Here is a 4,775-nt window from a genome sequence, read left to right on the forward strand (position 1 = left end):
TTCCAAATAGAAATAAAATATTGTTATATTATGGAGGTTATTTTAGTGTAGGATGTGTTGAGGAAAAATACTGAAATATAAAAAAGCAAGAATGCAGAGATGGTGGTGAATCACTTGAAAATTGCCAAGGAAATAAGGAATAGAAGTTGAAAAGAGACAAGGACCTTCCCCCAGAGTTGGGATCCTGAACTTCTAGCATCCTAAATTGTGAGAAAATAAATAACTGCTTGTTAAAGCCACCCACTTGTGGTCTTTCTATGATAGTAACGCTTGGAAACTAAGATACCTCTTAATCTCATGGACTTCCCAATGACATTGAACCCATCCCACTACAACAACTCACGTTGGATTCTCCAGAGAAGCAAAGCCAGTAATGCTTGTGTGTATATAATAATAAACTTATATCATGAAATGACACAAACCATTGTAGAGATGGGTTCTGATCCAGTCTGGGTCAATTCCATTGGTCAGATTTAACCTGAATACTTCTCCTTACGCTGGTAGCTACAGGGACGGACAAACAAGAAACAGGTAGACCATGGCCTGGTGAATGCAGAGGTCAATGAATCCAAAATCAGTTGAATGTATCCAAGTTGGTCAGTTGGCTGATGGCTCTGGGTTCAGCGGGTATATAACAGGAAGTTGACAAACCAGATGCAGGGTTCAAATCCAGCAGTAGGAATGCACTAGCTTCCACATATTGTCAATCCCTGCTAAGAGTAGGGCATACCTTAAATCAAGGCTATGTTCAGATTAAGGAGGCTTATTCTCCCCCACAAGTGCTTGGCTGCTTCATGGAGGATACCATCAAGGAGTTGACCAGATTATGTTATGTCATATCATTGAAGAATTCTGGCTCATCTAAGTTGACATAAAACCTATCACATTATACAATACCTTTATTTTTAGTCCCTTTTTCATCTCCTTATGTTTCTCTTACTTTTGCCAAATGTGAAAAAATGTGGTCAAATTATAATCATACTCACTGCCACCGAGTTGCATCAGACTGATGGCAACCTAAAAGAAAAAGTAAAATACCCCTGTGAGTTTCTGAGACTGTAAATCTGAGGAGTAGAGAACCTCGTCTTTCTCCAGTAAGGTGACTGGTGGTTGCGCACTGCTAACCTTGTGGTTACCAGCCCAAAACGTAACCCATATATAGCACTAGGTCTCTCATGAAATTATAATAATGGGTTATATTATTTTAGCATTTACAACATACTCAGAGAAGTGCCTCATACATATTTTTTAATCCTTACAAAAACCCAATGAGGTAGGTACTGTATTTTCTCCAGTTTCCTCAAACTCACTGCCATCGAGTCAACAATGACTTCTAGTGACCCTACAGGGCAGAGTACAAGTGGCCCTGTGAGGTTTTGTGTCTCAAATTCTTTATGAGGGTAGAAAGCTTTGTCTTTCACCCAAGGAACCGCTGATGGTTTTGAACTACTGACCTTGCTGATCATAGCCTAATGTGTAACCACTTTGTAACCAGGACTCCTTCTCCACTTTTACTGCTGTGAAAATTTAGATTCATAGAATAATCGACTTGCCTAAGGTCACATAGGAGCCCTAGTGACATAGTGTGTTACCGCTTAGCTCTCCTTAACTGAAAGGTCAGCAGCTTAACTCCAGCAGCCGTGCTGTGATGTGCCTCGCCATAGGAGAAATATATTTTCTGTAAAGATTTATGGCCTCAGAAACCCTCAGGAATCATTCTAATCTGTCCTATAGGGTCACTGTGAATCAGAATGGACTCAGTGGCAGTTGGTAATTGGAGGCCACATAATTTATTTATATATTTATTTATTTATTTATTTATTTATTTATTTATTTATTTTCCAGGGGAGAGCGCGAACGCAGTCCCCCACTACCACAAATTATGCAGTCGAGTTTCCCACATTTGGGGAAATCGCAGGGGTCAGCACATCCAGAGTGCAATGGATAAGCCTCGCCCTGGGAAAACCACCTTCGTGATCATGGTATCTCCCCTGCCAGGTAAGTATCACATAATTTATTATTGACAGTAGAATCTGATTCAAAATCCTGGGCTCCTAATCACTGCTTAAACTTCCCCCTACATAATAGATTATTGTAAGGAAAGCTATTTTTAAAAAATCATTCTTTGGGATTCTGACTGAAGTCCAGCTTATACATAGGTCGACCGTATGAAATCAGGATATTGAATTTTACATCTAGGCTGGTCCTCCCATGAAGAGTCATGGTGGCATATTAGGTATGCATCCTTCTTCTAAGCACAAGGTCAGCAGTCCAAAGCCACTAACCATTCACTGGGAGAAAGACTACACTTTCTACTCCCGAAAAAAGTTAAATTCTCAAAAGCCCAGAGGGGCATTTCTACTCTGTCCTATAGGACCTATACTCTGTCCTATGAGTTGGAATTGATGCAATGACAGTGAGTTTGCGTTTGATTGGTTGGTTGGTTTGCTTCTACTTCCAAGGACATGCGCTAATATGATTCCTTTTATACTGAGGCTCAAGAGTGATTCTCCCTCTATCATACATAATGACTGTATTGACCAATGAGAGGGCTTGGCAGCTGGAGGCACCAAACTCCTAAATTTTCAATTCTAGTTTCTTTAGCTCAACTCATCTGCCAGTTTGTCATGCAGGGGCAGGTAAGGCCATCAAAACGGTTGCTATCAAGTTGATTCCAACTCATAATGACCCTCTAGGATAAACTAAGACTTGCTCATAGGGTTTTATAGGTGTAATCTTTACAGAAGCACACTATTACTTCTTCAGCAGAGTGACTAGCGGGTTCCAACTGCTCACCATACTGCTAAGTCAGTGGTTCTCCACCTTCCTCATGCCGTGACCCTTCAATGCAGTTCATGTTGTGGTGACCCCAACCATAAAATTATTTTCTTTGAGATTTCATAATAGTAATTTTGCTACTGTTATGAATTGGGCGACCCCTTTGAAAGAGTCATTTGACCCCCAAAGGGGTCGTGACCCACAGGTTGAGAACCACTGTGTTAAGTCGTCCAGGACTTAACCACTGAGCAGCAAGGAACACAATGGCTGTCCAAGGGGATTTGAAAATTGCATATTGCTCTAACGCATATCCTCATTGAGCTCCTTTCCTCCTTTCTACTTGCTCCTCAGAACGTTTTTATGACCAAAAGTTGCTTATGAAACCATAGCCAATTTACTCCAATTTCCATGAAAATATGTGGCGAGTTTCATCCTTTCCAAGCTTGACTACAATTGGGGTGACCCTACCCCAAGTTCCAAGCTTGACTACCTTTGGGGTGACCCTACCTTATCTTCTCTCGTCTCCCTTGTTTTATGTAAGCATCCCTCTTGTTGGTTAATATCTTGTGTTAATTAATAATGTCTTGAGGGACAGACTCTTCTGCCATAGATAGAAGTGTATCAGTCACCATGATTCTTGTTGGTGTGTTTGGAATATAATATTGCTATGTGAACATAGTGCCTGCACAACCCCCTTTAAATTAGTGTGATTATAAACCTGACAAAGGTTAGATAAGCTCAGTGGCAGGATTTTGGGTCAGTAACAACAGAATATGTAGACAGACTGGGGGCTATGGTTTGAAAAACAGAGTAGCAGTGTATGTCAGCAACCGAGTTGGTCAATGATCTTTGTTTAAGTGTCTGGAAGGGGTGTATTCAAGCCTCTAAAAATCTGAAATTCGAAGCATACTTGCTTCCTTCTGCATTGCCTAGTACTGCTTTCCTCCAAATTTACTGAAAATCACTATTGTTTACACGAGAGTGACATACTCCTTTTGTGCTGAAGAAAAAAAGGAGCAATGAACGTCAATTGAATACTCACAATGTGCTAGACAAGATTTTAACTGTTCAGCTGTACTAATTAGTGTTTTTTAAAATTGTATTATTAATTGTGTGAAGGTTTACAAAGCAGATCATCCATTTTCCATTAAACAATTCATACAGGTTTTGTGTCAACTCATTCCCTTAATGTACCAATGTTTATCCCATTTCCACCTTGTGTTTCCTGTTTCTATTCCCCCATCTTTCCTAATCCTCTGAACTTTGTACTTGGATGAATACTGTCTTTTTATTCTAACAGGAGCATGAGTTCAGTTTTAGTCTGAAAGGGGTATTAATAGCCATGGACTTGGGGTTTCCATCACTTGCTCTCTAACTAGTAACCCTGTTCTCTTTTATGAATTTGAATTTGTAGCCCATTTTATCCCCCTATATTCAGGACCCTCTGCTGTGATCCTTTTCAGAGCAGTGGATAATAGGAGATGGGCACTAGTGCTTTTGTTCTCAAACTGTGGAGACGGAAGGACTAATTGCTTCTATGTGTATTTTGATGCTAATCACCGTGGAGGGGAAGAGATCACCACTAGCACCTTAGATTATAACTCATGCATAGACTTCGGGATCATGTGCTATTCTCATCCCCAGTTGTCACTGAAGGAAAATGAGGCAAAAAGAAAGTAGGTAGGTAACCAAGACTCAAAGAGCTAGTATGTTGTGGAGGTGGAGTTTGAATTAAGGCAATCTGACTCCATAGTCCATCCCTTTTCCTACACTGTTATACTGCATCTCAGAAGTATGCTCACTCCAAATTCATCTAGCAGGTAAAGGATAAATACACGTGTAAAGCCTGTGTCCTGTTGTACTTTACTCTAACCTATTTTAAATCCCTTTTGGAGGTGTTAAGCAAATTATATCCATACTTGGATTTCCTCAGAAAGAGGGAGAATGACTATTGTAATACTGGACTAAGGAGTCTATTACAATAGGAAAATACTCCC

At 40.2% G+C, this 4,775-nt stretch overlaps 1 non-coding gene across 1 annotated transcript; it reads right to left on the reverse strand.

Annotated features, from left to right (window-relative positions):
* Positions 1-1,842: 1,842 nt before the first annotated feature.
* Positions 1,843-2,006, reverse strand: LOC142435178 (U1 spliceosomal RNA). The gene has a single exon (XR_012781289.1). It is a non-coding gene; the product is annotated as a U1 spliceosomal RNA (small nuclear RNA).
* Between the last annotated feature and the right edge of the window lie 2,769 nt (positions 2,007-4,775).

This window comes from Tenrec ecaudatus, chromosome X (assembly GCF_050624435.1).
Source record: "Tenrec ecaudatus isolate mTenEca1 chromosome X, mTenEca1.hap1, whole genome shotgun sequence".
Classification (NCBI taxonomy): Eukaryota; Metazoa; Chordata; class Mammalia; order Afrosoricida; family Tenrecidae; genus Tenrec; species Tenrec ecaudatus.